We start from the raw sequence: 27972 nt of genomic DNA on the forward strand, positions 1-27972 counted from the left end.
CCCCCTGCCCTGCGCTGCCCGGCCTGCAGCGGGTGCGCGGAGCTGGTGCTGCGCCTGCACGCGCGATACAGTTTGTTCTCTTTGGTTGCCTAAGCTTTGCTTTCTGTTTATTTTTGTCTCTCTTTTTCTTTAATTATTCTATTAGTACAACATTTTAAGTGTATTAACCAAAATAATGTCAAAGGATTTTTACTTCAGTACGTGTGCCAACAATAATCACTGCTAAGTCTTAAACAATTGTAATAAAATAAGTGTCTTGCTGCTAATGATACCTCATTTGTATTAAAGATGCTTTAGTAGAAGCAGTTTCTACAATTATTTCAACTAACGCTTATCTACTATGTCGGATTTTGAAATCAAAGTACATGCATGGAAAATTACAAGCTACTTGGCTTTACTCAGCAGTGGCACAATAATTCCGGAAGCCCAAGAGCACCGCTGGCTTTTGAAGATCATTTCAGAAGATTAGCTACCTGTAGTGGAAATTAGCAGTGTGAATTACAGACCCACGATCCGAATCCTCTGAGTGTGGCAGTGGGTAACAGCTTCAACAGGAGCCTGACCCCCCCCCCCGTGATGATTAGGTTGATCGACTAACAGCAGCCACCTGGCACCCCCGGCCATCCAGGGGAGGGCAGGAGCCAGCGCCGCTCCCTCAGAGAGGTATAAAAGGGCCTCACAGGCAGGGAGAGAGTTTTTGGGACCGAGGTGTGATCTCTGGGAACCTGTGACTTATTAGAGCTGCCAGACTGAGGAAAGGTTTGTTTGAGTTTTCTTTCTTTTAAACTTTAATGCTGCTGTTTTGAAGAATTGTTTAGATGCTGGAACAAAATTGTCTTTGGATCAGTTCATGAGTATGCTTTTATAAGACTCTTTTCCTAGCTCCATTAGAGAGCTTTCTGGGGAAGCTGTTACATCTCGGTGCTCCCTGAAAATGTTCCTGAGAGCCCCTGGTACTGCATTGAGCTCTGGAAACGAGCAGATGAGGCTATGATTCATGACTGATGTCCTAAATGCATCAGAAAGTAATTAGCGGTGATGGGTATTGGGATATATTTCAGCAAAGGGCCTCAACAATTTTTCTTGAGCTTCAGGGTGAATGATCTGTGCAAAGCTGGATACTAGAGACTTTACTAATTCATTCAGCCTCATGACTAGTGCTTTACTTTAGTTGCTGGTTACGAGCAACTGGCTGAGGAAAAAGTAGTTGGAGAAACAAAATGTGTACATGGAGTACCTGAAATTTTATAGGGATGAAATGTGTCCTATAAAATTTTTTAGGAAGAAAGGAAATATTTTTTTTGAAATCTGACCAAGTTATGTTAAGTGTAGTCTTCCAACATTTTCAAACCAAGTAAAACTTAGTTAATTTTCCTAACGAAAACAAATACAGACTTAAATTGTTACAAAAATGTTAAAGTAGTTACAGGCTTCTTGAACAGGAAAACTCCTACAGACCTCAGCTCTTCTGCCCTGTTCTGGATGTCCATGTTACGCTGACTCTGGAGCAGCCTCAGACAGCTCACCTCCACCTCATGCCCTGGTTTCACATCAGGAAGGTTTTCAGCACCCTGGTGTTATGGGTGCTGTGTTTAAACTATCCAAATAATGCATTAAGATATTTATTTCATTGGAGAAGATGAAGTCTGAGGACTGCTTTGTTTTCTCCATATTGTATCCCAAGATGGATGTGCCCTTGGTCAGGAGAGAGGAACTGCGTTTTGATTTCATGGTTGCCCCGTCCTTGCACAGTTCCCTGCTGCTGGACTTTAGAAATAATACAAAAATAAATCTTATTTTTTTCCTGTAAGCACAAGATGCAGTGATGCCAGGACCTTGCTAAGGATGCAAATGTGTTGTGGGAGGAACTTGTTTTAGTGACTGCTGAAGAGGGGCCTTAGTGCTCAGTCATGCTCCCAGCTCAGGTCCGCCAGTCAGAAGTCCCCAGGTAGCTATATGTATCTGGACAGTGCTAAGGATCTCCTGTAACCTCTAGAGGCTACCCCAGTCTGAACTGCTACCCGATTTCCTTATCTCACATTATGGACGTACAGGCGGCAGGTAGCCAGTGTCACCGCTGAGCCCCAGGTGCTCTGTGCTGCGTTCCTCTGTGCCACCCGATAAATCCTTGCTGACTGCCTGCACGGGGCCTGAGTGTTGGGAGTTGGCAGGAGTCTGTTTGATTTCAAGCCTCTGTTTTTAAGGGGAATGGTAAGCAAAGCTTTAGAAACCTCTTCTGAATCTGTTACTTTGTATTTTCTAAGTTTTGGTCGTATAGAGGGAAGAAGCTCCCCTGTCCTTGTCCCGAACCTGTGGTCCTGCAGTGAGGTGCTGGGGCTGCTGCCGGGGGGTGCAGGAGCAATGGCACACAGCTCACGCAGATTTAATTCCTTCCTTAAACCAAAACGACAGCATGGTAAAAAGCATTTATGCCTCAGATTTTATCACTGAAGTGTGGAGAAGGAAAAGCCACTAACAAGTAAACTTCAAGGAAGAAATTAAAATATATGCAAACACAGATGCTGCTTCAGGAGAAATTTTTGAAAGTTACTTTTTAAAATAAATGAGAAAATATATAAAACATTTGCAGCTTGGCGAAATTCAACAAGCTGTGAAGATTATCAGCTGGGCCATGAGAAACTTTCTTCAACAGTGGTTAATAAGTAAAATGCCAACACCAAATGAAATGGGGGGCTTTAGAGAAGTGGAACTATTTTTTTCCTGCTTGAAAATCATCAGTATGGAAAGCAGCTATAGTTTTAGACTATAAAAGCTTACGTTTAATATAGTCCTTAGTATCTCGGGTGAAAGGTAGGGGCTGAATATGGCCCCAGAAAAGACAGTATTGAGAGAGTGGTGGTGAGGGATTCAGTTTCTCATTAGTCCAAGTATGGTATTAAGGTTGTTCGTGTATTTGCTGGGCTTTTAGTTGCAAGCTTTTTTTTGAAGGGGGTTATTTTTTAAACACTAATTGGAAAATTAAAAACACTCAACTCCCACACATCAATTTGTCATGTTCTGCTTTACCACAGTAATTTAAATAGAGGGATTTCAGAATTTCATTGTGATACTCAGCCTAAAATACAGGCATCTGTCTACAGCAGAAATGTATTATTTCACTAAAAGTCCCCCACTGCAAATCAGAAACACAGCAAAGTATGCATAACAACTTGCTTACGAATAAGTGTTACTTCTTACAGTTGCACTGAAGCAGGCGAGCTTCGTGTGGCCTTGGCCTGTGCCTTGGGGCTGTCCCTGTCCCCAGGGTCCAGGGCTGCGTGGTGCTGGGGGCAGGCGGTGGCCTCTCCTCCAGGGCTGAGCAGTTCAGTTTAAAGGGGAAGGAAGTGGAGCAGTGCCCCCCTTCCAGCACCTAGTCGCTGCTTGGCGGTGCTGAGGTGTGAAGGCAGGTCTGTCTTGAGCTTCCACCAAAAAACCCACAGCTTTCCTGCTTAGCGCGAGCAGCGGTACCGGCAGGTTCAATAATAAAAACTGGTGGTGCTCGGTGAGCCTGTTATGCTTAGAGTGTGCCCGCAGAGCGGGATGAGCAGCTGTGGTATTTTGTCTTAATTTGGCATTATCTGCCAAAGTGGAACTTGATTTTTGCTGAGATGAAGCAAACTTTTCAAATCAAAATTTTCTCTTGAGTGTATGTTCTTTTCTTTAAATCTAACTATCCATCAACTTTGCAAGTAATTTCCAGAGCTCAATATAAAGAGGATTTTAATGACTTTCCTCTAATAAATTGTACATAGAGATAACAGTATGCAATATAGGCTTTGTATGAGGGAAATGTTTCACAGCCAAATGTAGTTCACTATTTGCTTAATCTCCATGTTTTATGTCAGAACCTTTAATTTAATTTTGCCATTAGCTTCTAAAATCTGCCATGTCTGAAATGCCACATATTAAGAAAGCCTTTTTAATGACATTATATCCAATTTTTTCTTTGTGATATTAATTCTGAAAAATGGAAATTAAAAAGTGGTGAATGTTATTTCAGTAAATTTACTGGAAGCAATTAAAGTACAAACACATTTTTGCGATTGCAGAGAGTAGCCAGTATTAGCAAACGTGATTTTTTTCTCCAATGACTATATTTTCCCCCTTCAAGGAAAAGTTTAAAGTATCAACAGAAATGATGTTTTTTTAGAGATTTTTCTCTATTTAATTGAGCATCATATGTGTGCTTGCCTCTTTCAAAGTGTTAAGTCTAATCCTCCAAGCCTGAAAATCTTTTGTAGGCATGAAGGTCATTAATTTTAATTAAATGGAACTTTTTTACACTTGCTAGAAAATGAGGATTAGTCTCAATGAGTTTCATTAAATAAACAGCAAATTACAATTTATAACGTATCTCTGAACAGATCTGAAATCCTCTCACCAGCCGCCTGTGAGCTGGGCAGCAGGGAGGGTGGCGGGATGGGGCACAGCCCCGCACGCCCACAGGGTGCCTGTGTCCTGCGGGTGCGCGGCCCCTGCTGGGCTGCTCTGGGGCAGGGCTTGGTGGTGGTCTGAAGAGGCACTGAGGTCGCAGCTTTCTGCTAGGGCATCCACTTCGGTGGCACGTTCAGCATTTATTTACCTTTTGCATGTGCATGCTTCTTCCAGTTCCCGTATTAGCAAGCAATTCCCATTTTTGAAGAGGTGACTCAGAAGTGAGCTGGATTTTCATTGCAAAGTAATGGAATTGAAGACTGAAGATCATGAATTTATTTTTTTAATAAAGTAGCTTGGAATTTATTTGCACTGAGTGGTGATTGTACTTAATGAATACATCTTACACAAGTGGATGAACACCCAAATATTATGAAGCAATGACTGGATGAAATGTGATTGCTATTAATAGCTGTTGCACTGATTAATAGGAATGGAAGAATTTTATTTCACAGTATGGATGGTATCCTTTCCATTTTCTGTTCCCACCTTGCCAGACAGATTTTGTGATAGAATTGTGAAATTGATCCTCTAAGCCATTCAGTCCAGCTTTAAACCCAGAGCAGTAACAAGATGTGCAGTCTTCCCCAGCATATCTAAGGTTTGTTTAAATCAGAAAAAAAACTTATCTACAAATACAACCATAAATAGAGTGAAAATTGGCCGATTTTTTTTTTAGACTTTTGTTTTCCCTACTCTGTCAGTTCATATTCCACTTTCTGGTTTGCTCATATTCTTGGTGTGCTTCAGGACAACTATGACAGAATTTCTTAAAGAATCTTGTGCAGTTTGAGCTGCTAAGATCTATAGATTTCAGCTGGTACCAAACTGCTGTTCTGAAATATTAGCTGAATACTTGCCTGTAAGGGAAGAACTGGGTTGCATTTAGCATGACAGCATGTATGTGTACCCTGCAGAAAAATGTTCAGGGGGTTGATTTAGCTCCCAAGTGATACCGCCAGCCAGCTTTGGTAATGTATCCACATGAAGTACCTCTGGTCATATTGGATCCCTGCAGCAGAAGAGGAGACTTTTACTGCCGTGTCCTCCTGTGGGGGCGTGCCTGTGTACAGCACTCAGGTGTCTAAATGAACCCATTGGGAAGAGGTGCGTCTAATTGTCCCGAAGGTATTACAGCTTGTAACTATTTGCTTAAGGAAACCAAAATCCAAACCAAACCCGTGCCCTCCCCTTCCAGACCGCATCCCCTCAGGGCAGCCAGCCCATGAGAAATGCTGCGGCTCTGCGGCTGGGTAACCCAGCCCGGCTGTCGTCTGTGCATGCTGGAAAGCTCCATTGCACACTTGTCCACATTTTGAATCACTCCCTTCAGACTTGTACATACTGTTTTTTCCAGATGCCAGGATGTATCTTATGGGCTAACTACTCATTTAAAATGTAGCTGCAAATACACTGGGGAGGCTCACAGTCCTACGCGCGCAGTGTTAAATTTGGTACATTGGACCCGCAGTAACAAGCCGCATGTCATCCTCTTGTACTGCGGATAAACTGGTCTTCCACTCCTGTAGTTCTGCGTCTTTTCAGCCATTCTAATGTTCTCTGACTTTGTCTGGCTAATGCATCCATTTCTCTTTTCGGCTGAGGTTTTTGATGGCTGTGAAAATCAAAGCATTTGAATATCTGAGATTGGATTAGCACCACAGAAGCTGCTCTTCCAGGAATGTCTGCATCTCAGCTGCCAACTCTCCTTTTACTGCAGACTGACAGGATAGCTGCTCTAAGTGTTTCCTTTTCACTTCTTGTTTGGCATGTCTGATTTAATTAATAATGTACTGAACTGCATGCAGATCTTTCTTGATGGGAATTCCGAAATATACTTTGTGTGAAAAGCTCTTTCAGTGCAGTATGTAAGAAATGGTTGCTCTTGTTGGTGAGCATGAAGGTGTGTGGCAAGTATTTTGCTAAAATGGAAAAAAAAACAAAACACTGAAAACAACCTCAGTGTAGAGTATGTTGCTTTTATTTCAGCCTCTTTGGGTTTGAAAAATGGCTGTTGTTTAGCATATTTCCAGGCGAAGTCTGATATTACCTTTAAAAGAAGTAAACTGGTGCAACTTAAACAGCTCAATGTCATCCTGGAGTTTTTTAGTAATGATGCTGCTATTCCTGGCAAATAAATAGACCCCTCAGCTCCTTTGCTGTGGGCAACATTGGAGTCAACATCTGTAATTCTGCTCCCCTCCTCTGGTGTCGTTTCTGAATGGCTGAACTCGTGACCAGCAAAGGCAGGCTTGTATCAGCAGCTTGATATTTATATCTTGGCAGGGAGCTGGTGTTTGCTGGTATCATTTGTCTCTGAAGAACAATATCTGTAGTACATGAGAGTACATTTTCTACCCTTCTCCCTCGCCCCCGTTACTGATGTCACCTGAGGCTGGCCATCTCCCAGCCATGCTTCTTTTCATAGCACTGTCTATTTGTACCATTTTTCTCATTAAGATGGGGAAAAAAAATCAGCATGGCATCTCAGCTATCTCAGCTGAAGAAAAAAGGTGAAAGGGGCTCCTGCAGTCACTGGGCAAACCTGCCCACGTTCCTTGGGTGGGGGCAGAGGGGCCAGCTGCCCTGTGGGGACAGTGCTACCCCCACGGGATGGCAGTGCCGGCAGGCTGATTCGGGGTCTTTGGTCACTTGGCTTATTTCTATTCCACGAAGAGCGATGTGCTTTTCTAGCTGGGCATGTGGTCAGCTGGGCTGAAGTAGGGAAATTCCTCCCTTGTAGAAGGGCTGCCCCCAGGCTCTCTAAAGCTGCCCCCAAGGCATGGCACGGGGGCACAGCTGCATGCAGGTTTAGGTAGTTACATCCAATTATATTGTTTATTTTTAATTTTTCTTTAACTTGATTTTCCATACTGCTAATTTGCTGCATTAGGTCTTTGTCTACTGTAAAAAAAAAAAAAACAATTGTTCAATAATCAGTAAATATCAAATTTTAGTAGTACATGTTTGTTTCTCTCTAACTGAAAAAAATTTAGATAGAGGAGCTTAAAATACGTTGTAAAACATAAAAGCTCCTTAAAAGCAGGAAAAAATGCACTCTTGCAGGGTGGTTCCTGCTGGTGTGGTAGCTCTGCAGCTCTGATGGGGTAGCTGGCTTCTCCCTCCCTCTCCCAAATGTTCGATTAAACAGGTTCAACTAAAGGGAAAGCAAAGCTTTGGGGGGAAAAATGAATTAATGTGTTAAGAGTTATCTTCTCTGCAAAGGTAGAACAAATACATCAAAAGAGGTGAAAACCAGAGCTGCCCTATACAAACTACAAGGTAAATGGGTGCATGGAACGTGATGCGGGTGCCCTGAGCACTGCTCCCGTGTGTCTGCGTGCCCCGTGCTGCACAGGGGCAATGCGTGCATCCAACTCGGCGGCAGCAGGCGCTGCAAGCATCTCCCTGCCTTGTCTGTCTAGCCTGTCATGGGTCTTCTGTCAGCAGCACGTCGTCCCAGGCCTGAGCTGAATTAAACGTCGAACTAGTAGGAGTAAATTCACTACATGCTTGTCTGCACAAACTGGGTGTAATTTAACAGGGATGCCTCGGTGCCTTTCAAAGTGGCATCTCACTTAGTCAGAAAAAATGGAATAGATAGCAAGCCAGAGGTCTGCAGCAGTATGTCATAGTATTTTATAGAGCCAAAGAAAACTATAAAACCAAACTGAAAAACTCTGACAGCCAGAAGAAATGGACAGCCTCAAGCAGCTTTTTTGTCTACATGATTCAGTGTGCTGCCTCTAAAAACACATTCTTTCTGGAATTTAAATGGCTGCCATAAGGCACAATAGTGTTCAGCTAGGACAGCGAAGAATTTTCTTCCTGTGAGTTTACCTGTTTTTTCAGTTGGTTTGTTTTGGAGTAGGCACTGCACAAGTGCATGAATTCCTGCATGCTTGGCTTACGTTCAGCATTACCCCAGGGCACTTTTCACTGTGTGCAGCACACAGCTGTGGAGCAGTGTTGTGAGTCGTGGGAAGGTAAAATAATTTTAAAGTCATCACTAGAAAGGTTAGAAAGTTGAAAATAAATAAAAAGGAACTCTTCTTCAAGCGTTACTTCTTTTTATGCAGAAAATTAACCTACTCATGGTCTTTGCCTGGGAAGGACCAAGGCTTCCCTGCTGGGTTGAGTTTCCCAGGGGCAGCCTCTCCATCAGGAGCTGCCTGAGTTGGGCAGGAGCTGGGACTTGGGAAGTGAGGGGGGACGACAGAAATCTGGGTATGGTAGATGAAAGCCAATTTGGCTCGAGTTTATAGCAAGTCATGCTGGCAAGAAGTGAGGGGAACCATGGAACCATCCATGTTTAAATTTTGAAATAATTAAGTCATTAATCAGCCTAAAAGTTTTAGCATTTAGTTATGGAATAGTGAATGCAGAAATCTAGGTGCAGTCTTACCAGTGTTGTCTGAAGAGGGATTATGGATTTTTGGCCTCTTAAAAATGCATCTAAATTTGGGCAGATTCATTCTTGGCATGACTCTATTAACTTACAAGTGTTATTATCAAGAGTACCAAAATGCCAGCAAGCTGTGTATTACAATGAAGCCAGGGATGTACAACAAAAATGATTAAGGAGCTTGAAAAACTTAGAAGGAAAGATTAAAAGAACAAAATGTTTCAATTGGATAAACAGCAACTAAGAGTGGCTGTGATAATCAGCTACTGCTGCGTGAAGGGTACAAGTGCCAAGAAGAGAACAATTTTAAAATGGATTCAGCTACAAGTAACAGGATAAACTATATGGCATGGATGAGAGGTTTCTTTTTTCTTTTAACATTCAGAGCTGTTAGACTGGGGAGATGCTCCCAGATGTTTGTCTCTGGCTAGGTCACCCCTTTTAGGCACCAGAGTTTGGTTTCTTTCCCTTGCCCTTTATGCATTCCCAACCTAGCTGGGCTTTGTAGACTTTTTCAAGGGTGCCTAGCTCTGTAACAAACTGTATCAGAAATGCTACTTCCAAGGAGGACTGTAGACAATGTTAGACATTGTGGCACCTCAGATATGTGTGGTGTTTGCAGATCCGTGAGGAAAATGGGTGGCAGTCTCTGAGAACCCCAAGTTCAGTAGGCATCAATGGGAATGAGGATGCTGAGGGGCAAAGCTACCTCTGAGGAAAATAATGTGGAAAATACTTAGAAGTGCATACCCAGGCAGCTGGCAATACCTGCATGGGCACTATGTACCAACGTCCAGGTGCTGCTGTCATTAAGTTCCTGTTTGGTTTTCATGTCATTCTGAGATTGCCTTGGCACAAATCCCAATCTGAGAAGTTTGCACTGTCAATACCACCTGAAACCTGATGTTGAGCATTGCTCTAAATCCTGGATCAAAACTAAGTCTGTGTGACAGTCTTGCTGAGCACAGCACACTTCCCCCTCTTCGTTGCAGCCACGGGCAAAAAGCAGAGTGCACCCTCGGGCAACAGTGGAGCAGCTGAGCTCCAGTAGGCCTTAGAAATCCAGATGATGCTCTTCTGATCGGGTGGGTCTGAAAATCCAGCCTGAGTTACTGAGAATGCCTTGGGAATAAAGATGCAGTATAAGGCAGAATCTTCTGCAGGTGGGTACAGAAACTGCAGGGTGTGGCAGCACATTACAGACCCTTAGTTTCAAGAGATGAGCAGGTGTGTACAAACAGCCAAATTCGTGGGGTGTGCAGCAGCTGTCGTTAGAGCAGTGGCGGTGATGTTCCCGCAGCAGTGCTTACAAAAGGGGGAGTGGGCACGACCTCCGGTGGGGGATCAGGGATGCTCCGTTAAGTGCTCGGAAGTGTGACACAAAACTGCACCTGGCAATCTCTGAACCATGTTTATTTATGAAGAAGTCTGTAATCAGCAGCAAAGCTCATGTTTGTTTCACAAAATATATTGGGTAAGTGGAAGGAGAATGTCCTAATTGCCTTTTAGGTAAATGCGTTCTTCAGTTCATCAGGGTCCTGCTTTAATTAACAACATTTTCCTCTCAAACATTTGGTAAGAATGTGCTGAGGTGAAGTCAGCACCAAGCTGCTCGTACTTTGAGATAAAAATGTGCAGAAGTATCTTCTTTGTTTCTGTAAGTCCCATTCTGCTTGGATCTAGCTCTTCTCCCCAATAACCAGCTTAGTCCGGAGCCTTGAATAAGTGTTGGTACAAAGGGCTGGATTCCTGTTTCATTTTGTGCCATACCCTGCTCTTCTACTGATACTTTAACAGCAAGCATTGTGACGGCTTTATGAAGGAATATTCTATTACCCTGTTTTTTTGTTGTTCTGGTACTAACTCAGACTGCTACTTTATGCAGGCAGCTGTTGAGCTGAATAGGACCTGCAACTAGCTGCTTTGTTCTGCAGCATTAAAACAAAAATCTCATCTCGGAACACTATTGTGATATAGGAAAGTGGTGATTCATTGAAAATTGCCAAGTTGGACTAAGTATCAATTGCTGCTGATATACAGAAGTCACTATAAACTGCCAGCGTGTAGGGCAGAGGCATGTTATATGGCATGTGAGAAATGGCACGAATTCTCTGGTAGAAATCTATTAAACTGTGTGGGGAGGAAAATACCTGCAGTGCTCATAAATGCCGATCAGTCTGACTTCATGGTTTGCCCAATAGAATCAACACCAGATATATTCTACATACCTCATGTACCCAGGAAATCCTGTCTGTTGATAGGGTGGAAATGCTTTTACTGGAAGATAAGAAATCAGGATTGTAACGAAGCTCAGGGTATTAGCTGACTGGCTTTCACTTGGGCAGTGCCTGCTCTGGCAATGAGACACTGATGGTATTTTAACAAGGGCTTTTAATAAAAGGGGCCATAGTTAGGCTGGGATAAGCCTGGTACCTCTGCAGAGAGTGGGGTAAAAGCCATTTGTTTGTCTCTGTATGACAATAAAGCACTTTAATTCCAGCAACCAAGGAGGTAATGCTGTTTGACAAATAAGCTTTTATTGCTTAGTATTTGTTCAAAGCACTCTTGAAAAATGTCTTTGATAGACCGCTAGTAGAGAGTCTTCAAAATATTGCTTTGAAATAAGGTGTGGGAGGGAGAACTTGTATGGAATTATAGCTCTTAGGGAAATTCTGTAAATACCTGTTGTACAGCACAACCTGATCTGTCCCATGGACACGCAGCTTGTCTGTCAAACACTTCTTAGCTACAAGAAGTCTGTCAGGAATACTCTGGGGGCTTCCAAAAGCCTCCAAATAGGTGATAAACTCTACTGGAGGCAGGGAAATTTGCTAGAGATGCTGCATCAATGTCCTCTGGGATACCCCTGCAGTTAACCAGAACTTTAGAAGAGGATGTATCTGAAGCCAGCTGAACTGAGTGCGTGCAGCTGTGCAGGACCCTGACAAGGCTTCGCTCACTGCTGTGACACAGCCGCAGCGCTGCCTCCTGCTCCTCCTGCCGCTTCTTAGGTGTGCAGCTGTCTTGGCAAGGCTCTGCATTTCCAGAGCCTGTGTGCTCACAGCCACTTCTCGCCAGAGTTTCTGAAGCACCGTGCTGACAAACTGCCAGGCTTGACCACCGTCTCTCTCATTTCCAGCTTCCCAGACACACGAAGCCATGTTTTGCTGGCCTGCCAGCCACTCTCTGCAGCGGGGGACCAGATGAAACAGCCTTGCAAGCTTGTTCAGACCATCTGGCTGCCAACTGGTGCTCAGGGGAATGGATATACTTGTTGTGAACCTGAATGCTGATGGCAAGAGTTCCTTCTAAAAACCTGCAAGTTCCCAACTCAAGTCCTTCTCCGTATTACAAGCAGGTTGTGTTTCCTAGCTTGTTTCCATAACGGAGTTTCATGTGCATGCAGGTGGAAATGCTGTGCCTGATGTAGTCTGGCTAGGAATCAGCTTTTATTTAGGGTAAGAATAATATTGCAATGATTTCAGTATACCCTTTTAAAAGAAATGCAACTGTAAGGAAACTGACTTTCCAATAGTGAAAGCTTTTGCTTGTGCTCCTAATTACCCCAGCAGCAATGCTGCGTATACCGGTTTCCTCTACTGGTCATTTCTTCCTCTGCAGTAAATTCTTGCAAAGATGAGATGTCTTATCTTGCACAAATTATTAGAAAATCTACCCAGTAGTACTCATTTTGTGCTTTCCTTAACTGATAAGTAATTGAATTCTCATTCCACAAAAGCCCTCACCAACCTATTGAAAAATAGTTTAGTGTTCGTTCAGAGCCAAGACAATTACCTGTGGCTTTATGTTGCATTAAGTGTAGTGGTCAATAAAGCTGATTTGTTTATTGTATTGTTTTTTCCCCCTCATTTTGGAGGGGTCTGCATAGGGCAAACCTCACAAATGATGCTAGTGGCTGGCAACTGCATCAGACTGACCAAAGGCTAAATGAGTTTGAGATCACATTAGATATGTTCATAGCTTTGGTAAGGATTGTTGCAGACCACTGTTCCGTCAGTTTCATTTAGCAGCATGCACAACCATGCACTGCTGCTGGCCACGCTTTCCTGCTCCTTTGCCTTAAAGGAAGGTTTCTGCAAATCCATATGATGATAGCTGGTACTTCTGTCTTAAGTACCCAGATCAAGTGGCTTTACCAACATGCCCAGGTGAAAAGAGGCTTTTATTTCATATAGTTTATAAATCCTCTGAGGGAATGATTGCTGTATTCATGCTCAGAGCTTATGACGCCTCTTCATGGCTTCAGTATGCTCCTATTCACGCAGACAAGCAAGAGACCTAGTTTTTGCAGTCCATTGTTGGTCAAGAGATCCTCGTGTGTGAGCTGGGGACTCAGGTCATTCAGGCTTCTTTCAAACCCATTTCTGTGCACGCTGTCTGGTAGCTGTCAACCTGGTCACCAAGCCATTGAACCAGAAGTAAGTGCAGCTTTTGCTGACCCTTCAGCTTTTCGTGCACCTGAGAGCTTTGGGTTGGCATAGGCAGGATGTGTGAAGCCTTCAGATACATTAGCCTAATGAGCTCCCCAAGTCAGGGAGATGCTTCAAACTGAGCACAGACTGGAGTTACACGTGTCTGCTGTCAGAGACAATTCTTATGAGCTAGCCATAAGCTGTGCTAGCGATTTCTTGCCATTCCTCGTGTTTTGGTCCTTACTGGTAAGCAGAGCACTGTATTGTTTTCTGTAGATATTCACTCCCCTTGACCCTGCGAGCTGCCTGTGTGCCTGTAAGGGGTTTAACTGCTTGCACTTGCCATGTGTAAGCCTGGCTGTGCTGCCTAGTGCTTGGGAAGTGAGTGCCAGGTGAAATGAAGTCTGTGCAGTGAGAGTGCGGGGAGCCTGCTCTGGCACGTCTAATTATTGTGCCTGCCACAAAGTTTACTGAATTTTGGCCTCCAAGGTCAGAGATCTTAAATAAAATCTTCAGACCTGGAGGGATAAACGTATTCTGTAATGCCATAATCAGTTTGGAGAATGAGCTTGTGCTGCAGCTTCAAATTAGGTCTTCAAATGGAGGTGCTGTTAATAGGATTTTACGTGTGCTGTGAAATTTCTAAACCTATCTGCGCTGTTGTTTGACATGCAAAGTGCGATGTTGTCTTTTTATTAGCAGCGCTGCATGTCTGACGTATCTCCCTACTAGTGCTGTGGATAGACATCTTAAAAGCAAATTGTAATCGAAATTCTGAGCAGGATGAGATGAGAATTAGCTGCCTGTCTAGTGCTTTTCTGTTTATCTCCAAATGTCAGCACTCTGCGCTGAAAGTTTTGATAGGAAGGCATCTGTTGTTCCAGGCTAGAGAATTAGCAAATGAGAGAATTAGGGTGTGAGGAGAGAGAGGGCTAATTGAATCACGATGCAATGACAATAGCTCTGGAATGTGCTCATGGCAGGTCAAAAGAAGCAACAAGGTGAGGTGCAGCAGGAATGACTCATGCTGATTTGCAGAAAAGCCCTTTACAGAGCGCCTTGTATTACCAAATGCCTGAGGCGGTGGCTGGAGATGGTGCTCTCTGTGCCTTAGCTCACCGGTGGTGGTGGTGGGAGGGGGGTAGACAGGAGACAGCATCTTGCTAACGCACCTGAGGATGTGAGCTCACACCCATCTTCTGGTCTTGAACTCGAAGTGACCCAGCTGTAAGCAGATGTTTAAGCACGGAGGCAATGGGAGTGCATCCCTGCAACTGTGTGTGAGGCCCTAGAGCACTGGGGCTACCAAGTCTCATGATGGACCATTGATTCTAACACAGCCTTGCCAGCGGTGATACTGCAAGCAGTGATAGCCCATGCGAATATTTTCTGACACATCTGTGGGCCATACTGGGATATTTGGCCCGTGCTGCTCAGAATACCATCGCTGAAGTCAGAAAGCTTTTCCCAATGTCTGCTTTTCCACAGTAATGAAAGCTTCCAGACCGGAGAAGGTGGGCTAGGGAACTAATTGCACAAGCCCAAGTTGGAACTGGTTGTGTAGAAGCTGAAATAACATTTGTCTAAAAATGGTTATTGCTGTTAAAGGTTTCGTGGGATGAAATTCAGCAGGATGATGCTCTCTTTTGAGCTATCATCTAACTGTTCGTGTCTGTTAATAGATTTGGAATAACTTCCACATTGTTTGGTTAAAGGATGGCATCTGTTGCTGTTACGTAGATACGAAGACTGATACATAACAGTTTTAAAGCTTTGTACCTTCTCAATCAAAAGTGAGTGTGTATTTAGAGATCTGTAAAGCTCGCGGTCTTCTCTAGGTCCTTGTCCATTGCCTGTCTGATGCTGCAACGTAAACAGCATTTGTTTCAGGATGGGGATGCACTGAAAGGATCAGAATGGAGAAGTTTACATTTTGCTTTCTTGGTTGGTAGATGCTGTCACAAGTGAACATTGCGTCTCTGATCTTTTCACCTAAAATCAGGAACTTGTATTGAATAATCTAATAGAGTCACTAGATATGTTGTGGCACATTATGGACCGTATTGTACTGCAGAGAACGAGTTAATTTACGTGTGGCTGCCCACGTTACAGCAGCTGCTGCTGGAGGGAGTGCAGAAGGTCCAGCTCCAGACCTGCTCACCCCAGGCTTCTCACAGCATTTTGTCACTGTTCTCACACATGCAAACTTCATTCCTCTCCCTGCGGCTTTTCAATCCATACTCCCAGCAGGCTGTTATATTTTTAATACCTGTTCAACACTGGGACTTTCTTACAGCTTTCTGTAACCACACCAGTGGTGCTATTTTTACCAGGAGTTCAGAAATGCCAGCACAGCACCGAAAACTTTAAGACTCCAACAGTGCAGCTGTATCTATACAAATCCTTATCGTACCACTGAGCCTCAGCTCAGTTTGTTCTTTCCTGGCTTTACATTTCAGTATTTACAGCATGCATTTTCTGACCCAAAATAATCATCATCATCCTTTCTGAGTTCACTTGGGTTACAAAACTCCTTGGAGCTTCGCCGCAGTGTTTCAGATGCTTTCCAGGCTGGGAGAAGTCTCACTGTGCTGGTGGAGTCTTTCATGCTGACACTTGTGTGCACATGTGAAAACCTAGCCAGCATCGCCTCTGGCACACTTTCACATTCTTCTGTACCCTTCAGGTGCCTGTGACCCACTGCTACTGCAGCGGGAGGGCTCTCGTTGTTGCCCCTTGGTTGTGCTGATGCCACACGGCGCGCAGCTCAGCGCAGAGCACTGCCGGTTGCTGTCTCTCCTACCATCTGTTTGAGAATTCTGTTCTTTGCTTGTTTTTCTATTGATCATGCTGCTCGTATATAGCATTATGATCAGCACTCTCAGTGGAGCACTAGCTGCTCCTTCCATCTTCCTCTCACCTTCTTTACTGCTGATATTTCCGTCTTGGCAGCAAAAATAAAAAGACCAAATAGAAAATAACCTTTTTCTCTAAGATCTCTTCAACAACTTCTGGAATGAGGTGAACGTGTAATGGCAAGAGCACTATTTGATTATATAATTAGATAAGGTCTGTATTGTCATATGCTAAGGGGGTGGGGGGGGGGCCTGTTGGAACTGCCTAGGAGGTGAAACGTGGCTTTTTGAACATTTGAATTGTTTAATTTGGGAATTAACTTGTCTTTTGACAACATTTCTTTCAGTTCATTTTCAGGAGTACCTTAGACAAAAATTTTAAAAAACTGTTAGAAACCCAAAAGCTCAAAAATGACACCTGAGGTTTTCTGTTTTGCAGGATTAATGTTACCAAAAATTCTTGCATTCCTATGCCGTGTACCCCAGAGAGATGAGACTTGAACACTTCTGGGTTGCATTTAAACTTTTATACAACTTTGCTATATCTTGCTTTGTGCACATCACTACTGCTTACTTCAGTACTTCAGTGCAGAGGCACGGGCTTGGCTCCACGTGATGGGGTTGCTCCCCCAGTGCAGCTAACGAAGGCTTCCCAGTTACATGCATCTTTTGCTCTGTATGAATGCATGTGGAAAGCGTGATGAATTTTAGTGCACTTTTCCATGAAATCAGACTTATTTATCTCTATTTTTTAGTGAAGTGAGTGCTCATGTATAGAGAGATGCCATGCGTCCGTTTATGATGTATGTTAGCCAAGTGTCTTGTGTGCCTAAACCTTAGGGAGCGGAGTACCAAAGCTCACCAAAATTAGTGTTGTGCAGGGTGCAGGAACACCAGCTCTAGCGGCCTTCCAATGGTTTTAGGACTCTTTAAGAAATTACAACTAAATACTACTACTGTGGCTCTTGATTGAACTAAAATGAGGAAAAGATAAAACTAGGAAACTATCATGTTTTCCCTCATTTCCTGATTTGTCATTATTGATCTTTTAATTGAGATTTTAGAAAGAGAACATGGTACAGTTATTCTGCACCTACTCTTGGCTTTGCTGTAAGACTCCAGTGAGCAGGTAGTCTGTTAAGTGCTGGAAAGAAGGGAAAGTTGATCCCTTTTTTAAAAAGGGCTGTGCAAGGGGCAGTTCTCCTCCATACCTGGCTGCCCAGTGTGAGCGGGTATGTCCCGGACAGGAAGGGCCCTGCTGGTCAGCTTTTTCAGGTCATCTGTACAAAACATTTTCACAATCACTTCATTATTCCTTGATTTGTACTTTGTTCCAACCATAAGCACCATGCGGAAGAAAAATTCAGTCCATGCTTCTCAGAGCTTGAAATCTAAATGAAGAGAAGAAATATTGGGCCTCCTGTCCACAAATGGGTTTATAAGACAATTATAAATCCATAAATGCACTTTTTAGGAAGCAGACACCTATGAAACCAGTATCAAACAGTTCTGCTACCAGTACAGTTGTCTGTAACTTTTCAGTTTCAGTTCATCAGAATGTTAAGTGGCAGTGAAGGGAGGGGAAAACAGGAGTATTTTTGATAGTATTTGTTCCATTATTCATCTACTTTATTCCTATGCGTCATCCTGTGGCAGAACTTCTTTTCAAGAATACACTGTGAGATGTTGAGCAAGTGCAGAGAAGAGGGTGCTGTCAGCTTTCTGTGCAGCCAGCACGTGTGGGAGTCGCTGCAAATCTTTCAGGGGGAGCGCTGCGCTCTCGGCAATGAAATGGAGATGTTCAGTGTTCCCTCATCGGGTGAGGGAATGTAAATATGATAAAAGTATGTGACGAATTAAATTCTGCTTTGTGGTTAACCTGCAAAATGTTGTTTTAAGAGAATTATTACAAAGCTCTTTTATGCAAATGAGTTGTAAATGAAGGTGATGAGAAAGTGATGAAGTACTATTGGGTTCTCAGGTGTGTTAAGAATTATGGTTGGTATACAGTAAAACTGATGTTACTAAGAAGCTGGAAGAGAAAATACAGGGAGAGCTTGGGAGGAAGGTTTTTTTTAAGGAAAAAAGACAGTTATCTCCTTTAAAATTAAGGGGAGTAAAATAAGAGATTGGGATTAAAAGTTGTTGTGTAAGTGATTGTAGCTGAAATTTCTTGCCCAAGGTGTAGAGGGAGGAAAAAAGTCCGGTGAGTTAAGGTGTTCTCATCTCTTACTGCAATTAAGGGAAGCTCTTGTCCAGCATGAGTGAAAGGGCCGTTTGCACAGCTGCTTGTAGCTGTAAAACCAAATGAACCTTTGCATGGGAGTGCAGTGTACCACTGGAGGTTTTGGGACCATTCCTGTCTGCAGCATAAATGGGCTTAGTTTATCTCACACAGTGGGAGTTGTGGCGACCTCAGTGCCTGTATGTTGTCACCTGCACGTCTCCGCCCTGCATCCCACTGGTCCTGCTGCTGGAACCGGGGAGGGCTTTGATACTGCCCGCAGTTCCACGTCAGCTTCCTTGGTGTTTGTTATCTCAGGGCTTGAAGAATGGCGTTTTGATCCAGCTCCATGGGGACTGACCTCCTCTTGAACTAAACATCTGGTATGAAATACAGATTGGTAAAAGAATTAATTTTAGCTCTGCGCAGACTGTGTGGCTCTTGGGAACAATGGGAAGCAGCAGCAGCTTCCATGTACCAGGAGCTATCAGCTCCTCGTTGCTCCGCAAGTTCAGATCCCTCTTTTTTTCTCCTCCCTGGCAGCAGCATGAAAGGGTAGGAGGAAAGAATAAACTGAATGCTAATCTCCTCCCCCCGCTCGCCTTTAGATACGTGTTTCAGAAATGATTTGTTTCTGTACAAATCCTGTTTTTATACCTTTTTATTAAACAAAGCCTCCAAATAAATTTTAGCTGCTTTCCTGCCTGCCTAATCCTCATGTTTTCGTACAGATAAATCCTGTATAATTAGCTGTAGCTCCACAAGACTGCAGTGCCTGATGAGAATGAAATGAAATATTTCATCGCACAGCAGCGGGCAGGAGGCTCCGGGTCAGCATCGAGAGTGGGGACGGCCCTGGCCCTGCTTAATGCCACATGTAGCTGCTGCAGCCCCACGCACATCTAGCTGCCGCATCTCTAGTCGCCCTTTTAGGGGGGCACAGAGTGTGTTGAAGCTGGTGCGATTGAAAACAGTTGAAACATCATGTTTCCATTTGAGTAGAAAAGTGTTCTGCATCCAGATCGTGCTCCCCTCACCCCACTCCGTGCTCAGCACCCTGTGTTCACCTGGCACTCACGGGGGGAAGCAAATCCCCCCAGCTGTCAGTGGAGAAGCCCAGGTGCTGCAAAACAGGCACCCAAACTTAAGAATGGTAAAATAAGTTTCTTTAGCTTTTCATAAGCTTTTTTAAAAAGATGTATTTGAATTAAGGAGTGAGCTGGATCTTTTAAAAATCAGACACCTTGGTAAAATTAAAGACTTGCTAAGATACATCAGTGAGTTTTGGCCTTGCGTGACAAGGACTGCAGAGCTGTGGGTAATTGCGTTCACTGATTTCCATAGGCATTGGCTTGGTCCCAATGTGCATAATATATTTGATCATATTTCCACTGCTAACTGTGAGTTGTTTGTGTTGCATTGTCTCATTTTTCTTTTTGAATCGTATATGATTGAGCAAATATTTTATCTCAAAAATGGATATTTAGCACACAATATATGGTTTTTCATTTCAAATCACCAATGCCTATCATTTATGAATTCATTCAGTTGTGGATCATACAGAACAGTCACAGGGACTTTGCATAGGACAGGAGAAGCTTCCTTTCTGAGTTTTTTCATGTTTTGTGCTGGTAGGGACTTCTGGCAGTTGTGTGCATTGTTTTTTCAGGTCTTTCACAGAATCTTCCTGAACAATTTGATAGCAGGGTGAGGAGGCTTTTCCAGCTGTGTAAGTGACTGAGCCGATGGTATTAATAGCAGTAGAGTTGAAAAGATAATTCTTTTAAGGGTGAGCATTATGTTGCATCACAGAGCAGGATGTCAAGTTAACCTGTTTCTGCTTGTAGCTTTGTCCTTGTATCTTGTCTCTGCGAATCGGTTCGTTAGCACAAGGGCAGAATCTCTGCAAGATAGAGGAGCAACTAGTATTATCTATCCAGCAGACCACTTGAGTATTTTGTTCACTAGAAAGTTGCGCTGGTTCTGGTAAAGCAGCTTAAAATGAGGCAGCCTTGTTCTTTTCACTGTCCCAGCTCTGGGCAGTTGTCTCACCTACCACCACCGTTGAATTGGCCCATTATTTAGGTAGCTCTTTGTGTAATGGTAATTGGCATCCAAATGTTAATTTCTCTTGCTGACTTCTTCTATGACCACACAGTCCTTCTCTTCAGAGCTGGGAGACATGCAGTTGTATATAAAGAAAGCACAAAAAGAGAAATCGGTAGAAGTGGTTTTAAACTGTAGAGCTATCCTGATCCAAACATGCATCAAAGCAGCCAGGCATCAAACCAGCCTGCTTCAGAGTTCGAGAGAACATTTCCACTTCAAACTACACAAGCTTAATATTTTTCAAGCAAATTTTTCTTCTGTCACATAAAAAATATATATATAAAAGGCACAAAGGAAAAAGAGGAACTGAGATGCAAACATGGGTTTGTTTTGGTTTTTGGAGTGCAGGGAAGTTTGTGTCAGGCTCTGTGTGCTTGTGACTGCACACCCGCAGCACCTCCGCGTTGCTGATGTGCCCGTCCGCCTTCGGGCACGGTCTCCTGAAGCACTCAGCGCCCAGCTCTCGTGGAGCCTGGGGAGAACGCAAGTGTCCTGCCACTTGGTGATGAAGTTTGAAATGGGAACCGATTTTCTAGATCTTTTTAAGTAGCAGCTGCTGAAACAAACATTCCTAAAGTTCTGTATGAACAGTGCTTTGTGCATAGCATGTTTTTCCCCCCCCTCCACCACAAGAAGGGTTAAAAATATTGTTTTTGCTTTGACCTTGAGCTGAAAATGAGAAGTCTCAGAAAATGATTTTTTTCAAAGTTACAGGGCTGTGCAATGTTACAAAGTGAGCTCAGCTAATGCTTAATGCTGTTGCTCGGTGGCACTGAGTATATCATCTCGGGCTGCATGGAAGTATAGAGAAAAAAATTGATTATATTAAGAACATGGCAGACTGATTTTTTTAAAAAAAAAAAGAGGCAAAACTCTTGCAAATGCTATTTAGAAGGCCTTCCTTCCTTTCCCCAGATATGAAAATAAATGATGAAAGGAGGACAAAGACTCTAACCTCTCAAACCCTTTCCTTTGGGTTCGGTTTTTCTCCCTCTGCCATGACGGATGATGGTTGTGGCTTTTGCCTGACCTAGAGCTCAGGGAAGAAGCTCAGATTAGTAACCACCTTGAATGTGGGTGATTGCTGGGCTGCTCCAGCATTCCTCGCCTATCGGTGCCCCACGGCTCAGGGTGGCTGGGGCGGTCATCCGCGGGGTGAGCCGCTCCTTCCTCTGTTCCCACAAGCTCTCTGAAGCTCTGCATTTCCAGGGTTCTGGATGGGGACATTTTTAGGAGACTTTTTGTGGTGATCAGATTGGGACTTGCTTGTGAAACGAAATCTCAAGGAAACAATGTAGAGGAATGTTCTTTTTTCTTGTTAAGTGCATGTAAGCAGATGGCTTGTGTGTCTTGAGGTATTTAAGGATTTCTGTGTGCTAATGCTCAAAAGAAAATGCCCACCACTTCTTTACCGAAGTGATCCCTTCTGATTATTCAGTTACCACGTTATTTGAGCAGTCTAGGAACAGCAGTGGAAAGAATGGCTTGCTAAATCTTTAAAATGAAGCTGAACAAAAAAATGAATGCATTCCAGCAATAATTGGTTTCTGTACACAGAGATAAGCCGCCAAAATAACAAGGCTGTGATTTGAAATGCTGGCTAGCCTCCTACAAGAAATTGTTGGTCTGATTCTTAACTGGAGTAAAAAATAACGAAGTTCCATAAGAGTAATGGTGCTGTGACAGCTTACATCAGCTAAGCATCTGACCCCTTCCCTTTCAGGGCATACAGAAATACATTGGTGCAGATTTCTGGAAAGCACAGAACCTGTCATTTTGAAATAACTCTCTAAAACCTTTCCCAGGAAGACATGGTAATTTATGCAATCACCACAGTGGGACCTTGTTGATTTTCAAAACAGGCAAGGAAAAGTGCTAGCATGCTCCATTGCCTCCAAGTTGTGAGGCTATAGAGCAAAGTTGCCTGAGAAATAGATTATTAGGGAAGCAAATCAGAAATGTAACAAGCTGTGCATGTGCCAATGTTCCTGTGTAATCAGAGGACGAGTCCTGTGAGAAGAGGCTGAGGGAATTGGGTGTTTCTGGTCTGGAAGAAGAGGGCTTTGGGGGACCTAGCAGCAGCCTTCCCATAACTGCAAGGAGACCATCAGGAACATGAAGCCAGGCTCTCTGCTGAGTTGCAAACAGGGAGAAGGAATGATGAGAGCCATCAGCTGGGGAGGAGAGGCTTGGACTGGGTGCAAAGATCAGACTTTGACTATGAGGATAACTAAGCGCTGGCCCTTGAGTCTATGGTGGCTCTCAAGACTTGACTGCCCGAAGCAACCTGGCCAGAGCTCAGCGCTGACCCTGCCTGGAGCAGAAGCCTGGGGTCTTCCCGAAGTCCCCTGCAGCACAAATGATTCTGTAATCCTCATGCCCATGGGAGGAAATTAAAAGATTTCTTCTGACTTCCATCAACCCTGGATCACGTTTGCAGGATATTCTTCCATTTTCTGATGGAAGAATTTCCATGGACGTCCTCTGTGTTCACTTAGATGTGGTGTAGGGCCAGGAGCTTGGCATGAGAGGTTAAAATATGAAATTGAACACTAGTGATAAATTCTTCAAGGTCCAAGGCTGCCCAAGAGTTTTCACATGCAGAATTCTTTATGGTATCAGGGCAAATACAGCTTAATTCTGTGTGGGTTCAAGAGAACAGCACGGCATGTCCCTAAGGCACAATTTCCTCGTGGAGATAGCTCTGTTGGCTTCTGAACTGAAACAAGCTCAGCTCACTTGCTGATTCCAATGTTATTCTTATATTAAAAAAAAAAAAAGCTTTAAAGACATGCTATTACATTTTGATAATCATTTAGCTGGTCTTAGATCAGGAACTAAATTCCCAAGGATTCTCATTTGTGCAAATTATGCCCTGATGCTTTGATATGTACTTGCGCGTGACCTGGCATGATGCATGATCTGAATGTGTCATCTCTGCATGCAGGCCTCCCTGCGATAACAGATGTCCAAAGAATAGGTTGGCACCACTCAGTAGGTTGTTAGAGACAGAAACATCCCAGAGTAATTTATATTACTTTAAAGAATGCACAATGTAATGTATAGGGGGGAGAGAATAGCTTTTTTTTAAATACAAAATCTCTGCATAAAACTGAGGTGAAAAGAGTCAGTGACGTGTGGAGCAGAAATAAAAAGAATTTGTTTTGCTCCCCTACTTGCATCTGCTGGCAGTAATTGAATATATCATTCCCAGGAGAAAAGAGAAGCAGCTCACCTGCTAGAATTCAGGCATTAATTGGTGTGAACATTAAGAGTCTCTTGAGAAAATGGTACGTACATCCAGGGTGTTGGTGTGTTTTGTTTTTTTTGGCTTTTTTGGGCAGAAATGAAGGAAGATTTGCAAACATATAGTGGCTAAAATGGTTGAAATCCTGAAGTCAAATTCTGTGACTCTCATACTACGTTTGCAGTAGACAAAGTGCTGATTTATATTGAAGTATGTGTCCAGAAAGGCACAGAGCAATTTATGATCTGTGCAGCTGATGCTTCTCCAGACTCACCCTCTTCTTTCTTCACTTACAAAAAGGGTGCTGAACAACTGAGGTTCACCGTGCAGTCTCTTATGCTGTTTGAATGTTTCCACTTCTGAGTGAAACTTCCCAGTATTTTCATTCTCTGCCAACTAGTCCTAGAAATTTTTCTTTGGTCTGTTCTTTTGATGCAGCTTTTGCTAGCGGAAATCTACAACCTTGCTTTACGGCAGGTGGAGCCTAATAAAACTGAAAACTGTTGATTTTTTTTTATGGGGTCAGGGCTTTGCATCTGAATGGTGAGCAGCTTGGTCTGGCTTACATGACAACAGAGCACAGGCAGTGCTCATCGCCCTGTACCGTGCTTAGGATATCTACGCAGAGAATCCTGGCATTATATCTGCAAGCAGTGCTTCGGGTGTGGTGTACTGCTGGCTGTGCTGTGCTTTTGGAGGCTGAGATAATTATGAAGAAACAACAAAGATAAATGACTTCATGAAGCTGGAGTTGTGTTCAAACAGTTCCATTCATACCTTTGTTTACTGTAGCGTCTTATACACGGCTCTGTGGAGCGGTACGCCGTGAGAGTGGTTCCGAGTTGCCTTTTGTGTGATGGGTGATCTGGCGTTGGGTTTTACAGCATTGTCACCACTGCAAATGCCATTTTAATTTGAATGCTCTGTGGTATGTTCAAGGCTGCTAGGTACCCTGATTGCTCTGCTGTAACCTATTAATATTCTTTATAAACATTTTGTTAATATCCATTTTTAAGAAATTACAGAAACTACAGGAGTACAATAAAAAGGCCATTATGAAACTTGCAGATAGAGATTGCCAACCCTGAAATATTGTCATTGTGGATTGCAGCCATGCAGTTGTGATTATGTTGATATAATGTAAAATAAATCTAATCCAGAATACTTGACTGCAGTTACTGAGGCAGGAATTTGAGCTGAGGAATTTGTGGTTTGCTTTGCAAAATCCAGTGGTTACTTTAATCAGTTTTTATTTGGCTTATTTGTATTAGGGTAGTTCAGACAAGTCTTCAAGAGAGCTTCAACCACACAGGCAGTGGCAGTTCCAGAAATACTTGTGTTCAGCTACGCACTGAATTGATTCCCATGTTAACTTTGAAGTGTGAAAACTAAAGGTATATACCATCCACTTATGATCATATCTATCAGGTGTATTTCAGATTGTGAGCTTTTAAAGATAGTTATTTTTATTTTTCTCCCTACAACAAAAATGCAGATAACTGCAACTTATTATCTAAATTATCACTGTTTTGGAAAGACCAGTGAACTCCCAGAGTCTGATAAGAAAATGAAGCGTTGAGATATCTGTGTGCTTGATTTATCTTGTTAAATGACCTGAGACAGGTACTAACCATTCTGGTACTGTCTTGTTTATTCCTCTCCCAGTCCTGTGTTGCTGTCTCTCAGGAACATAGAAATTCTTGAACGGCACATAAGGATGCTGCCTGTTTGTCCTTTCTTATGAGGGACAAACATTAGAACATGCTCAACTGATTGCATAGGTTTGGAAACTGGGGAGGCTTTTTTGTTTGCTGATTCTAGGTAGCAAAGCAGATATGTCAGGTGACTGGGATAAGATGAGCTTGCAAACAGGGAGGTAATTTTTCCTCTCTTGGGATTGAGGAGCTCAGTCATTAGTGCTCATAATTGCCTGTCGCAGTTCTTCGTTCTGGGCTACTAGCAAAATAGCCTCGTAAATAGTGTATTCAGATATTATCTGAGCCAACTTCCAAATAAACGACTTATGTGCCCTGGAAGGTGAAGATTTGTGGTGATTTTTTTCTGTACTAAACTGTGTCTGGAACTTTTAGCTTTCAAGACAGTAATTGCAAGAACACTTCTGTGCTAGGTTTGTAGATAACACTTTAACAGCTAAATGAGCTGGTAAGTCTTATAGCAATGCAAGAAATGCACTGCTTTTGGTTTCTATTATAAAGTAGTTTTAAATTGGATTCCCTCTACGCTTCTCTATGAAGTCATAGAAAGTTTAGATTTTTCAATGTGCACATATTGTAATCTAATACAAATGTAAGCTAGGATTTACTCAGCTTTGTTTTAATCTGCAGAAGTTTGGATGCTGCTTGATTATGAATGAAGTTTTTTTAGCTGAACTTAATTATTTTTTATGAAGTATCTGCATATAATAAGCTACAACTGAAAACATTTTTTTTACTGCATAAAGGCATATAGAACTTCATATTTGAGTTAAATTTAGGGCTGGCATGAAACAGTGCAGCTAATTTGATGCCCACCATCTGAGGTATGGAACATTATTTTTACTACGTGGTTTTACAACTTCCTTAATGTTTAGGAATTTTCTTGCAGCTGTTTCATCAGTTTTTAGCAGTGTAATCAATGAAAGAGATAAATTAAGTGCAGAAAAATGTAACATTGATTTTGTGATAGACTTTATTCTTCCAACAGATTATGTCCACTTGTGAAAAGAGCAGGTCGAGAACTTTGTAACAAAATTGATTTCATTGGAAGGTGCCAGTTAACAGAAACTGAAAGGTGTCACAGAAATCTGTCCAATCTGTGAAACTTGGCGTTTCGCCCTGGGGAGAGGCTCTGAGCTCTGGCTGAGAACCACAGCGGCTGCTGGCTGCTGTGCAGCGACAGCTGAGAAAGGTGGGAGGATGCACTTAACTTCATGTGCTGGCTCTGTGGGGCATCCTTCATAAAGGAAATATCAAAACATTGCTTCCAGCATGATTTTTTTAATTTCCATTTAGTGGGAAATTAATGGTTTTGAACTGAATCCAAATGGAGCCTGGGGTTCCCCAGGGCTCCGTTCTCAGACCAGTCCCCTCTTCAGTGTTTTCATAAGCGACGAAGGACTTGAAGGTTTCATTGATACCAAATTGTGTGGAGTTGTTGACTTGGTAAAGAGTGGTAAGGCCTTGCAGAGATATCTGGACAAACTAGAGAGCTGGGCAATCACCAGCAATATGAAGTTTAACAAGAGCAAGTGCCAGGTCCTGTGCCTGGGAATGGGCAACCCTGGCTGCACGTACAGACTGGGGACGAGACGCTGGAGAGCAGCCCTGTAGAAAGGGATCTGGGGGTTGTGGTTGACAGCAAGCTGAATATGAGCCAGCAGTGTGCCCTGGCAGCCAGGAGGGACAACCTTGCCCTGGGGCGCATCAAGCACAGCGTTGGTAGCGGGTCAAGGGTGGGGATTGTCCTGCTCTGCGCTGTGCTGGTGCGGCCTCACCTCGAGCACTGCGTGCAGGTTTGGGCACCACAGTGTGAGAAAGACATGAAGCTGTTAGACAGTGCCCGAAGGAGGACAACTAAAATGGTGAAGGGACTAGAGGAGATGTATGAGGAGTGGCTGAAGTCACTTGGATTGTTCAGCCCGGAGAAGAGGAGGCTGAGGGGAGGCCTCATCGTGGTCTACAAATTCCTCACAAGGGGGAGTGGGGAGGCAGGCACTGATCCCCTCTGTCTCGTGACCAGCGATAGGATGGCTTGAAGCTGTGACGGGAAATTCAGGCTGGATAACGGGAAAAGGCTTTTCACCAACACGGTGGTCAGGCACTGGAACAGGCTCCCCGGGGCAGTGGTCACGGCACTGAGCCTGCCCCAGTGCTCAAGAAGAGTTTGGACAATGCTCTCAGACACACGGTCTGGGTTTTGGGTGGTCTTTTGGGGATCCAGGAGTTGGACTCTGTTCCTTGTGGATCCTTTCCAATTTGGATATTCTATGATTCTATGAATCGGTAGAAAAATGAATCAGGTATTAAAATTTTGCTTAAGGGAGATAACGAGATATGGTTTATTGGTTGTTTATGGCCTAAGTCTATACATGCTGAAGTAAAAGGAGAAAAAGCAGGGTTGCTTTCAAGAGGGCTGGCAATAAACTGCAGTGGCAGCATTGGTTGGAGCTAGGTAAAAAGATCACTTCAGAGAGCTGTGAATACTATGAACCTGGAGTCTGTTGCCTTCATCGGTGCTCAGGGCTGAGTGCCAATGCTTCGGACAGC

The 27972-nt window shown here is 43.3% G+C and overlaps 1 long non-coding RNA gene across 2 annotated transcripts in view; it reads left to right on the top strand.

Moving 5' to 3' along the window:
- The first annotated feature begins 702 nt into the window (after positions 1-702).
- The window catches only part of LOC106032656 (uncharacterized), a 64668-nt gene continuing 37398 nt past the window's right edge, over positions 703-27972 (top strand). For both annotated transcript variants that reach the window (XR_010834968.1, XR_010834969.1), the window contains exon 1: positions 703-759. This is a non-coding gene — a long non-coding RNA (uncharacterized lncRNA). The remainder of the gene's footprint in view (positions 760-27972) is intronic.

Source organism: Anser cygnoides, chromosome 14 (assembly GCF_040182565.1).
Source record: "Anser cygnoides isolate HZ-2024a breed goose chromosome 14, Taihu_goose_T2T_genome, whole genome shotgun sequence".
Taxonomy (NCBI): domain Eukaryota; kingdom Metazoa; phylum Chordata; class Aves; order Anseriformes; family Anatidae; genus Anser; species Anser cygnoides.